This window comes from Chenopodium album, chromosome 20 (genome assembly GCF_948465745.1).
Source record: "Chenopodium album chromosome 20, dcCheAlbu1.1, whole genome shotgun sequence".
NCBI lineage: Eukaryota > Viridiplantae > Streptophyta > Magnoliopsida > Caryophyllales > Amaranthaceae > Chenopodium > Chenopodium album.
This window is the reverse complement of record NC_137853.1, coordinates 24320647-24334527: the sequence shown is the minus strand read 5'-3', so window position 1 is coordinate 24334527 and position 13881 is coordinate 24320647.

Below are 13881 nucleotides of genomic sequence, written 5' to 3'. Positions count from 1 at the left end.
CTTGAACTTGAACTATACTATTTACTGATTGCGGTTACATGTGAGTTATCCATGAATTTTGTTATATATTAGTGTGAATTTTGGTATATATTAGTGGGAATGGGATGTTTTGATTGTAATATTACTGTGGAAAAAGGTGTATTGAAGTTTATGTGGTTTTTCAATGCATATGGCATTTGAGTTTATTCCTTGAACTAGTTATTCCTTGAATTTTAAGCCTCCAACTAGTCTACCATGTACTTATTGTTGTTACATGTTAGTTTGTAAATTAGGGCATTGTATGTAAAATGAATGATCTGATTGATTTGTATGTGGTGCTGATTGTTGTGTAATTTGTTGTTATGTAGGTAAAACTGTGAAAAAGGGAGTTGTTGGTAAGAGTAATGTTAAAGGAGGGAATGGTAAAGGGAGTGGTGGTACATGGAAAGGAGATTATAAAAGAATCAAAACACCCATTGATAGATTTTATGATGAGTCCGGTGGTTCGTTTTCTGATTCAGACTCTTTATCGTCTGGATCACTGTCGGAATCGGATAATCCTTATGCTCCTGAATCTGAAAGTGTACATGAATCATATACTTCTATGTGTAGTGGAGATGTTAGTCACTGCTACAATAGTGATGAAGAGGTAATGAAATATAGTACTTCCTCTGTTTCTTTTTAGTTAACACGTTTCTTCAATCACATTTGCCAATACACAATTCAAAATGTTAATATCTTTAATTACAGATAAGTAAAAATTATTAAAAGTTGATATTTTGAAAATATATACCGTGACGAATCTAACAAGACCCCACATGACTATATTTTTCATTACGTATTAATCACAAAACATGGTCAAATATGAGTGTGTGAATAGTGCTAAAGTCAAAACGTGTCAACTAATAAAAAACGGAGGTAGTATGATATTTGTTTTATTAGAGGCTGTTTTGTGATAATGTGTCATTGTGGTAATGTGGTGTGGTAATTTTGGTTAGGTGAAAAAGGCAGAACGCAAAGCAAAGGCTAGGAAACGTAAAATTGATCCGCAGATGTATGTGGTGAGTGGTTTTTTGCTCTTAGTTTATACAATTTCCCAAGTTCCAACTACTAGGAAATCCTGATAATGACTGAATTATCTGAAATATTTGTATCATGTAGTTGTGTGGGGTAATCTTAAACCCAAACAATGGCAATAAGGTTAAAGGGGATAAGGGAAAGGGTGTGGAAAGGGTGTGATAGAAGGAAAGTTGATTGGCAGTATGAGGATCACATACATAACTAGAGAGAGATGCAACAAGCCACATTAAAGATCATCAATCTATTCTAGGCATATATATACAACTAAAGGAGCCTTTAGAGACGGGTGCTAAGGAAACAAACTCTAAAAACATTTTCAGGTAGGAAGATCAGTAGATTACCATTCAATAATATAGCCTGCCCATAAGGGCTGGAATAGCTCAAATTTTGCCACCATAAGACAAATGCACATGCTATCACTGTAATTAATTATTACTCCAAGTAGAAGAGACAGCCAGTAAAAAGTAAGTATTTTAAACCATATTTTTATACATATATGTATAATAATCGTATAGTATAAAGTACAATATTTTTTGTCTCGCTAGGGGAACATGTCATTTTCCTTATAAACAAGCGTTGTTTACTCCTTTAGAGTATATATAGTAAGTATATTAGTATATTCAATTAGATTGTTAGAGTTTTTATTTTATCTAGTGATTTTTGTGATTGTGCAATACCCTATTATATGACCAGTTTACCTATAAAGTCCACTACTCTAAAGACTCATGCCTAACCAATATAGGGAAATGACAAACATTCCCACACCTAAATGGGTACTATATGTTGTAGTACTAAAAGGACCTCCTTTTATGTACGCTTGTTATAATGTCTTTGTCTTTTTGTCCCGTAGTTAATACTTGATCCGATAAATATAAGTTCGGACCAAACCCATTGATAATTATCTAAAAGAGTATTGTACGGACGATAGTAAAAGGAGAATACCTGTGGGATGTATGAATACAACACGTAAGTTTAATTTATGAAAGACAAATCTGCCATACTTTCACTAAGTCGGTGAGATCATCTGAAGGAGCGAAAAATAGGGATGCATTTGAGTGGTTATGGAAGCTCACGAAGCATTTTGGTTATGTACTCCACTATTCAACCATTTGCATTCACTTGAACTTAATTTTATCAATAGTGCATGTCAGAAACCGTTTTGATTTGTATTATTTCTAGCAAAAGTAGTGGATCTTGCCCCCTGGTTTCAGTTGTTATATTTCTTTTTTTTTTCTTTTTTATTTTTTTTGTTGTTCTTGTTGGAAGTGCATGCATGGTGCGTACTGACATTCGTTTGTATTTCGTTTTTTTTTTTTATTTATTTTACTTATTTATTATTATTATTATTATTATTATTATTATTATTATTATTATTATTATTATTTATGTTGTATATTTTAGTCTAGTTTTTGTGACCTTTCGTCAATCTTGATAAACAATTGTTAATAGTGAAATAACGTTTACTTTTTTTTATCCCCCGCGGTTAATATTGTATCCAATAAATTTCAATTTGTATCAATTGTATCAATATTTATCCGACGCTATTGGGAAGGTTGGCTTTCATATGCGTCATGTATTGCATATCACTATTCAAACACTATTTGACACTATTCCAAGTAGTAATTTCCGTTACGTTGATTTGCTTCGCCGACGTGAATTTGATCTTCTGTTTTATTTGTTTTCTTGTTGTTTTGATCAAGTTTTGTATCTTTTTTTTTAGACTATGATAAGTATAAATTTGTGTTTTAGTAGAGTAAAGCAAGATAAGAGTTCATCATTTTTTTTAAGGTCATTCGGTTAAGGGAATATATTTTACTCTTGACTACTTTAAATTTATGACGTATGACTTAATATTGTATGATGTATTTTCACGTTGACCATGTCAATCTTATGATTTTATATGATTTACTTTATTTTATATTTTTATTAAGGGTTATTATTTGTAATGCTCATATTTGTAAGGATTTGTCATATCTTCTTGGGTAAATTTATATGTACTATCTAATAAGGGCAGGGGTTATTTTTCTTTATACTTTTTTTACTTTGAAATATTTTGTCCAATCCTATTAGTATTGTAACCTAAGGTCCTTGTGTATCTTTTAGAGCTGACATCTCAGAGCTAAGTTTTATTGTACAAGTGTTGTTTTAACACCTTGGTGAGTATAATAGTCACCAACTAAATTTAGACACCCTGTTATCGTATACCATGTGAGTATTATTTTTTAGTTATGACATGGCTTGGTCATATATTTTCTTTTTTTATATACCATGGCATTTTAGAACCTTTTTATTATGTGAATATTACAGTTGATTTTATTACGATTTTCTTTATTTTATCAGTTTAAGTGTTGCAAAATAGATTAAGTAATTTTGTTACATATAAAACAAGAGAATTTAATATCAAGATTCTCATTATTACCAAAATCTTGATATTTACCAAAATAATCCTTGAATTTTAATTTATTTACTTTCTTTTATTTACAAATAACCCTTTTATTTTCCTATAAATACCCCCCTAATTCTCAAGTTTTAGACACCCCAAAAAATTCCTACAAATTCTCTCTCTAAAATTCTCTCTATAAATTTTCTCCTCTAATCTTTGCTTTAGCTAAAATTTCTCTAATTTAGCTTTATTTTTAAGCCGTTAGCTTATTAAAAGCATCTTATAATTAAGTTGTTATTTTTATTTTTATTTAAGTATTGTTATTATCTTTAATTCCTAAAAAAAAACACAAAAATATTTCAAGTTCAAGCATTATTTTTCTTTATTATCCTTGTTAAAAAATTATTAGTTTAATTGCTTAAGTATTCCTAGTCTATATTAAAAACCTAAAAAAAAAAGGTTTATTTCTTAAGATTTAGTTTTATTTTTCAAGTTTATTTTCTATAATAAAAAAATCATAAAAAAATGTTCTTTAGCTTTATTTTTGATATGTCTATTTTATATAGTATTTTACCCCCGTCCCTTGGTCATAATTAGTAGTGTTTTTGGCTCTTTAGAGACACTTTTATTACTAATTGGTGTTTTCTAGTGTTTTCGTAGTCTTTGTTGAGTTTTGTAGGAAATTGCCTCTTTGGAGCTATTTCCCGGGTTTTAGTGGAGCAACTACGACAATGAGAGAGAGCATGACCATCGTTGAAGCCCAAGGCCGGCTAGAGCCATCGAGCCGGTGATTAAGGGCTCGGTATTTGGAATACCGAGGTTTGGACCGAGTATTCAAGACCCGAAGAGGAGATCCGGGATTGGGCCGAGGAGTCGAACCCAATCGAAAGTCCAAGCCTCGAGGAGCCACAAGGGCCCGATCGGGCAAGGCAGCATCCAAGGGCCTGGTGCATTGTTATGGCGCGCCCGATCGTGCGAGCCCTAGCACGATCGGTCGCACGATCGGGCGAAGCTGCCGCGTAGAGAGATCGAGCAAAAGGCGCGCCCGATCGGGCGGCCCTTAGCCCGATCGGGCGCGTGTTTCTGGAGGTGTTTGTTAGATGAAACACTTAGTTTCTAATTGGGAGTTGTTAGATTTTTGTTTAAGTACGTTTTTAGGATAATTATTTTGGTTACTCTTTCCCTTTTACTTTCTCTCTCTACTTAATATTTTCTCTCTCTAGACTTTTCTCTCTACCTTTCTCTTGTTCTTAACTACTTTGTAATTCCGCTGTCTTGGTACGATTTCTATTTTAATTAATTTCAGTAAATTCTTCCTTTCAATTCCTTATGACTTATTTTATTACTTTGCATGCTTTAGATTTAATTATGTCCGAGTAGTTTAATTCTAGGGTTTACGGGGATCCATAATTAATATGAAGGGATAATTTGTTATTATTGATTATTGATATTGCATGATAATTTCTTATTGAATTATTTTAATTCTTTGCAATTAGATTATGAATCGAGCAGATGTAGTCTGATTGCGAATGTTTAGCAATATTGAATTGATGAATCGAGCAGATGTTAATTTAATATTAAAGGCTATTTTCAATAGGAACTTAGATCTAGTAAATTGCGAGAGCCTGTTAGATCTATGTTGGTTAATAAATTGCGAGAGCCTGTTAATCATGTTATTTGTGAAATGTTGATTATTGATTGTTATGTTTTATCCCGGAATATAAATTATTGGTGAACCTATGACCCTAGGCCTTCTTATTATTGATTTTCTCCCTAAACTTAATCTCCGTAGTATAATTTCATATTAAACACAACAAATTGGTTACCTTAATAATTTAGATTATATTAATTAATTAGGAGTAGAAAGACCAGTTTCCCTGTGGATTCGACCCTACTTCCCTATCTACTTTAGTTAGAGGATTTAGGTAATACTTTTGATTAGGTGATACGACTTGAGCCTGTCAATTTTGCATTAATTTCTTTTAATATCTCAAAATTCCAAAAAAAAAATCACTTAGTCTCTTTTATTGCACTTTAACTAAGGAGTAATCTTCTTTTCATTCTTGATAAGTAAGAAGGGTTATCCAAAAAAGTGCTACATCTAGTTCGAGGTATTATCTTTATTCCTTTCTTAATTTCCTTAATTATTATTATTATGCTAACTAATGTGTTTGTTTTCATGTGAAGTTACCAATAGGGGCAATGACGATATTAGATGATAAATTAGCCCTAAATCTTTCATTACTCCACATTAGAAATCCAAGCCTATTGGTGAGGTGATAGGTTACAAAGAGGGGGGTTAATTGCATTTTGCATTGCATCTCTTTCTAATGCATTTTAAATATGAAAGGTTAATACATTCATGTGACTGCCTAAAGTATGTTTGAATGATTTACTTCTTAAAATGAGCTTAAAGACCTAAAATATTAAGCGTTTAAGCAATGGTGGTTCAAGTGTAAAGAATTATTTACCACGTCCCTAAGATGGCCTGTGAAGTAACCCTTACGACTAGAATCAGTTCTATTTCTTTAGCTCAAGTGATAAAACTTTTCAAGAGCTTTCTAACCATATCTCACAATATTTTTATTTTTTTTTGATTTTTCTATGATTTTTAATGATTTTTTTAGTTCAAGCTATCAAAGAGATGAAATATGCACGTTTTCCTCTTAATTGCTTTTTAAAATTGTATTAATTTCTTTTTAAAAAACTAATGGTGGTATGAAACCTATATTACACTATATTATATATACACTTCTAAACATATGAAGTTTTAATTAAAATGTCTTTAATCTTATTTTTAAAATGACTTTAGAAATAAGAGTTTTAACAAGCTTTAATTCTAAGTGTTATTTTGAGAAACTTTAATCGTATTTTAAAGATGACTTCAGAAATAAGAGTCTTTAATCCTAAATGTCATTGTTTTAAAATCTTTAATCTTTTTTTAAGACGACTTTTGAAATAAATGATGTCTTAATGAGTTAAATTTTCTTTTAAGATGACTTCAGAAATAAGAGTTTCAACAAGCATTATTTTCTTTTATAATTTCGTGAACCTTTTTATTTCAAATCCTTTTGTGACACAAGAATGAATCATAACTATGCTTGTTCGTTTTTAATAAGTAATGATAGTTAATATGAGGTTATGGCCTCATTTCCAAACATGAGGTTAAAATTAATTATTTAGTTGTATAAGGTTGTAACAATTATCCATCTCCACCAAAAATAAACTAATATCCCATTAATTGACAATTGGATATGATTAAATAGTTTATTGTTTCCTCTTATTTGGAAGTATGGCCTTTACAGGTGTCGTGTTTTACTTGGCCAATTTCATTATTAAGCCTAAACACATAACCCTTAAAACCTTACAAAAATTACCCTTGAGTGATTTTTTTTAAACCCAAAGTGAGATTATATAGTGAACCCTTACAGTTTTACTCCAAGAAATACCTTGAACCACTTAAAAGTCGTCAATCGGGACGCATTTATTGAATTGTCTTATTCAAAAGAAATTTTTGGTGATCACTAATCAAGGTGATTTTCCTCAACCAAGGTGGTTCATTTTACTCTTATGAGTGAATCCGTTAAAGATCACTAAAATCCCACTTACAAAAATGACATTTATGTCAACAATCCAAATTAAAAACCCAATGGAATTGGTTATTTTAAAACTTGGCATTTGTCCGAACTACGAAGGTTTTGATCCGTGAGTGAATTCAAAATCTCACTATGATTGGTACGTAGTGCAACTTTGGTGCTTAAACCTACTTATATATATATATATATATATATATATATATATATATATATATATATTAATATTAATATATATATATATATATATTAATATATATATATATATATTAATATATATGTGGTTTACATGTCTTAAAACTTCTCTTAACCTAAACCCCGAACCCTGTGCCTTATTTCTTTTTATGGAGTTAGCAGTTGAATCTTTTTAAGATCTATTTCTTAAAATTGACTGTTTTTAAATCCGTCCTTATTCGGATAAAAATAAGGTGGCGACTCTATGTTTTTAATTATAAGTCTTATGAGACCCTTAAGTGGAACCTTTTATAGACCATTTTCCGTCCACTAAAACCAGGTACCACAGTCTGGCGACTCCACTGGGGAACTTTTTTTTTTTTATATATAAATGGTGTAGTGGTTTAAACCTGAATTTTGCATTGTTAATTTTTTTAAGTATACTCATGTGGTCATTCATCATTCATCAATTGTCATGAGCATGAGCATTCATTTTTTTTCTTTTTTAGGCCGACACCTCTGCCTATTGGTAAGGTCGGATTTAGACAACAAAATTAATGAATTAAGGGCGCAAACCTACATCCGTGCGCTACTGCAATCGGCTCTGTTAAGAACGTCCACCCTCGGGGTTCACAGTTGGAAGTGATACGAAGCCACTTGGTTAATAATTTCCTCAAAATGGATTGACCTTTAGATTAAGAAACATGTGCATCAATACATACATGAAGTCTCTACGGTCATTTGTGTTAATAATTCATTCGTGTTGTCATGAAAGTTTTTTTTTCAACAAAAACTTGTTTCAAGTGAAACTTTTTTTAGAAAGCTTACTTATGGACCTGTAGACACCCATTTGTGTCTCCCCAAAACCAAACCCAGTGATGAATGCCTTTCACGTCAAACCATAATCGAATGAGGTGAAAGTGGTTGAAAGTCAAGTGTTGCGGTTTAGTTTTAAAGTTTTATTCTCTCTGTTTTTGAAAATAACTCTATTTATTTTAAAATAGCCAAACCAGTTTAGTTTGGTCCATAATTAAGGTCCAATAATGGTGTAGTTGGATGGGGCTCGAAAAGACCTTTCCAACGATATATTATAAGCCCAATTCCGATGGATATTGAGGAAGTTATGGCCAAAATACTAAACTGGGCCCGGTTAATTATTTACATACGGCCCAATGATCTAGAGGAGGGCCCAATGTTAATTATTATTCCTAAAATTATTAGGATTAATTATAATTTTCTAGAAGTTTCTGGAAGATTCTTTTTAATTCTAATATTATTAGATTTAATAATTATTTATTTTAAAATAGACTTTTATTTGGAATAAAACATTATTTTATTATTATTATCTTAAAAATACGTATTTTATCTTCTGTACGGATTACGTAGATCAAGTTGATTAAAGATCGGATTCCGTGTGGAAAAAACGCGCTAATACAGGTTGTCGCCAAACGACAAGGCTGTCGCCTCGCGACAGAGTCAATTCCTGGCGACAGCGTGTAGTTTTATTCCTTATCAAATTCTATGATTTTTTCGGACTATTTCCTTATAAATAGGGTCCCGAATCTCTGTTTTTCATTCATCAACTCTTACTATCAATTCTCTCTATTCTCTCTCTAAGCAATATAGCTTAATTCTTATTTTCTTTCTCCCTCTCTTTCTAAACCAACCTTTTTACAAAATACAATATTCCGCATTCACAGACTTAGAATCTCTTAGCCAAGTTCGAAGTTGCTTTCGCCCTAGACGTGCAAGGTTTAATATATATATTCTGAGGGTTTGGTCCAAAACTAGTCAAAACTTTATTTAACTTGATTTCCATTTAATTCTTTAATTATTCTTTATTATTTTCATTGAAGTTTACTAACTTGTGTATTTTGTTATTAGAAAGAGGTATGAGGCTTCAAAGTAAGTAAATTAGCTTACTCCCTATTTTCTCTCTTTCAATGTAGAAAGCATGTTTATTATTGTTTAATCCTAGTATCATGTTAGGATGTTTTTAATGCTTTCTAGTATCATGTTTAGGGTGCTTTTACTCTTTCTAATATCATGTTATTACCATGCTAGGTTTAAAGCTTTGATCTTTATTGTTTAGTGACATGCTAGGGTTTGTTATTAACCTTGTTAGTATCATGCCTAGGATCTTGCTATTATTATTAAGCTTTATTATGCCTTATCATGATTATTATTATTATTATGATTATTATTATTATGTTGCTTGATATATTATTTATTGTTATTGCTTGATCACACCTTTTATGATTGTTAAAGGGAATTTGTACTTGAAATCACGCTTAATAAGATAATTAATAATTTGGTTTAGGCTAATATGATTTTAACTCAAGTGATCGCCAATAATAGTTTTATTTGTGCATTAATATTCAACCAACATAGATTAAACAGGTTAGGTTTAATATAATGTTTGTACGTTATTCGAAAAGCGCACATGAATATGAGCAGAATAAAGTAGAGGCCTATTTTATAGGGCGGGTCCTTTCTTTTGTAGATTGGATTCGTACCCTCATCCCCGGACCCCATTTGGTTCAAGACCTTATGGAGTTGATGGTCCTTTTGGATTGTCTTTTGGGTTTACAAGTTCCTAAAACTTGTTGGCGACTCTTTTGCTCTCTTTTCTTTCCCTTTGGAACGCCACCATACTTAAGTGTATGATCACAGTGGGGTTCAAATTTGGGATCATAATGCTTGAAATATTCCCTACAGTTTTTGGCGACTCCACTGGGGAGGATTTCTATTTATATTCCTGAAATTTATTTTGGCAATTATTTAGAATGAGCGGATGAGACTCGAAAAATTCTAAGTATTTCATGTGCGTGATTTGATTAACATTATTGTCATATGCATTAAAAGGTTCTCATTGGAGAGTTTAATGAGTCAATACATAGGATTTTTACACGTAGGAAATTTGATAAATATCATTCATGACTAGAATCGAAAAAACGATGTGAAATCTGGAAAATTCTAAGAACATAGACACTTGCCAAGGCATGTAGGAACTAGCGTCTAGAAAACAGGGCTTGTCGCCCGTAAAAAGTTTCTGTCGCCTGGCGACAGAAGCTTTTTTGCGGCGACAGTCCCTGTAGTCTGGCGCCAAGTTCTTCCAGTACCGAGCCAGGGGTCTGCCTTCTTGCTTTGACCATTTCTAGCATTGTTGGATCGATTTTACTTATTGATTGAGTCTTTTTCTCACTTTTATGAACCCATATGTGTTCTACATATGGACATAACCCTTTGGGGGTTCCTGCTTCACCTGCCCAATTGAATATCCACTATATGTGCAACAACGGGTACGTGCAAAGTTTGTAAATCCACCAAACCATGGAGTCGAGTTCGATTTCATCACGAACTCGCGGGGTCCCGTCCATTCGCACCAACCCTCACGGTAGGCTTGTGTGCAATGCATACGGACTCATAACCATGGACCCTCTTTGACTTAACCCATATCCTTGAACTTTAGAGAACTAGAGCCATGGTTAGGTTGCAAACTCATTGCATCATATTGTGACTATGTGAACTACTTGTGCATCCTTGTTTGTGCATACTATATATGTGTTAACCGTTTGTTTGACTTGTGGTTAAGAATAAATAAACTAACCAATGACTAAAGGACTTTGTTTTATTAATTAATTAATTAATTTGAACTAATAAAAAAAGCCTAAAGTCGAGTCATAGTTCCTTTAAGTCAACCCGGATTTTTATTCCCGTATACTGCACATGCGTCAACTTGTTTTGGTCATAGCCGGTGTTCTAGGAAGAACCACGAGACGTATAACCTATGGATCTGTAGCCCCGAGTTTTATCTTTGATTTGGCGTTGGTTTCGTCCCAATCAGGGTCACAGATCAAAAGTTATGACTAAAATAACACAGCATGTCCAGTTTAGTGCATATACGTGAAGTCTTAACTTAGTCTTTGCTTGAGTCTAGTCACATAGTCTAGCCACATGGTCATAACATGTCACTTACACTCATTAGTCTTAGTACACACTTTGTATATGTCACCATGACCATGTCTTAGGTTCATGCATGAGTCGTTTTTCCGTCATTTGAGTTGGGGTCCACTCTATTCCTATTTCTTCCATATTTCTCCATCTACATCATCTTCCCACTCTCCACATACTTTCTTCGATATTTCTTCATCTACATCTTCTTCCTACACTCCACATACTTTCTCCACATATATCACTCCCTTCATTCTTTCATGATCTCTTCCCATCTATGCATGTTGAATCGAGTTTGAGTCATGTGATTGACAAGAAAAAAAGTAATGATGAGACAAAATACAAGGCAAGCTTCTCACCAAGATTTCATGCTTTCTTCTTCTTTTTTCAAACCTTTCCCCAATAATTCTAGCATAGGCACCCTTTGTCTACCTTAGATTTATTACATAGGTTTTTTATTTTGTTCCCCTTTAATAAAATGAGCATTTTATCCCTCACATATGATCATTGCATTGCAAAAAAAAAAAAAAAAAAAGGGTCGAACTATGCACAAGGTATACCAATGATTTAAGGCACCCCTTGTAGCCATATCATATCTCTCACCCTTTAAATATATAATCCTTTTCTTGATAAACCACTTTGAGCCTCGTCTAACGATAGACCTTTTCTTTCTTCAACCCACATCTACTTAACCTTGGGATAGGATGGTGTGTAACTTATGCAAGTTCTAAATACAAAAGCTTGAGTGATCTCAAAAGAATAAAATAGAAATAGCAAAAATAAATAAAAGTGTACAAAAGGGCAAGTGTTCCAATGTCTTTGATATGAAAATATCTTTGATAAGAACATGTCTCAGATTGCGTTTCTTATCGAGTGCTCGGTACCGTGCCTGAGAAACATGAATGCCAAATGAGTGATAGACCGCATGATCGAGATTGCCCACACTTATAAAAAATGCGAATATGAAAAAAATGCAAAAGCAAAAAAGAAGAGCAAAAAAAAAAAAAGAGAGAGCTCAAAAATGAGAAACCTCAAGCATAAAAATACAAAGATTCAAAAGCAAGGTTGCACACCTTGGGGGCTTATTTAGGGGCTTGAGCCTTTATCCCCTTCTTCTTCAACCTTTAGCCTAACCACGTTACAACCCTTAAAAGACCTTTTTGAGGTATACACACACTTGTGCGAGGTTCGGCTAGAGCTACGTTTTGCCTGATTCCTAACGGATACGTAGGAAACCTCACAATGAGGTGCGACCATAATAAAAATGCATTCATTTTCACATTCACACACTTACACCATGATCATATCAAGAATTTCCAATGCTCATCCCTATTTACTTAGAGCTAGACTTGGGGGCTTGATCCTTACATCATTAGCCTACCTAGCCTAAGAGTCATCATTATTTGACTCTTATCAAATAATACTTTTCCATACACTTAGCCTTTGCAGCCTAACTTTAGTGTCACTTTCACACACTACACAGATACATGACCAAATAGACTTCCAATTAAGAACCCTTTTTCATGAAGTCTTAGCACAACGTTAAAGCATGTCTTATCAAAATCGCACATCACTCATCACTTATAATCATCATTGTATCAAAGTATGAAGTACTTAGCCTCCGCGCCTAAGTTACCTAAATACTTTCATAATTGAGTCAACTAAGATAGTTTAGGATGGGTTACTCCTTGTACCTTGATAGATAGTATCGAATGCATATACTTGACTAAGCTCATTCAACATGCACCATTAAACACTTCGATTCTTTTTCGCGTCCTTCTTTTTCCAGAGAAAGTCGGTACCCTCCACAAAAATGACGGAAATTTTTTGCTTTTTTTCATTTTTGAGTCGCACATCATACACGAGTCATGTACATTGAGTCATGTTGTGTCATATCACATCAAGTGGAGTCTAGTACATGTGTCAAACGTTTTGAGTTGAGTCATGTCAAATCAATGAGTCAAGCAACACTAAGCCTTAAGTCAACCATAAGATAACAAACAAATACTAATAATAAGCAAAGTCCTATAGTCTAAAATATAAAGGCAGGTACATTCCAGCAAGTAAGAACTCCAGCGCCAGACAACAAGACTATCGTCTGGCGACAAAATCTGTCGCCTAGCGACAGAGTGATATCGCAGCGACAAGAGTTTCTGGCACGCGCCAGTTCAACGACAGAATGTATGGTCTCCCATATTAAATTATGCAGATCTTATACAGAAATTTTGGGTTCCTTGGTGCGCCAGTTAGCCTCTATAAGCAATTTGACATGATTTAGTAATCGGCTCGATTACAATCACAATGAGTGATCGACCTGACAAAAGATCGTTTCACTTAGCTTAAAGTGCCTAAGCATTGGCTCATCGCAAGCACCGAAGTAACGGTTCACAACGATTTCCTAGGATGGAAGAAGATTTGAAGATTCGAGATGACGAAGCCTTCAACAGGGGGCTTTAAGATTAAAAAGAGTCTATTACTTGGATTTAAGAAGGACGGTTTGAGATGAAGCGACCTTCAATAACTTTCACTATGATTGGGGAGGTTATTATTTGAGAAGAACGATTCAAGATGAAGCGGTCTTTGATAGCTTTCGCTAAGATTGTGAAGGTTATCACTTGATTTGAGAAGATAACACGAGATGAGCAATCTTCGACAACGCCTACTAAGATTGTGGAAGTTGTCACCAAGATTTGAGAAGATAGCACGAGATGGGCGATC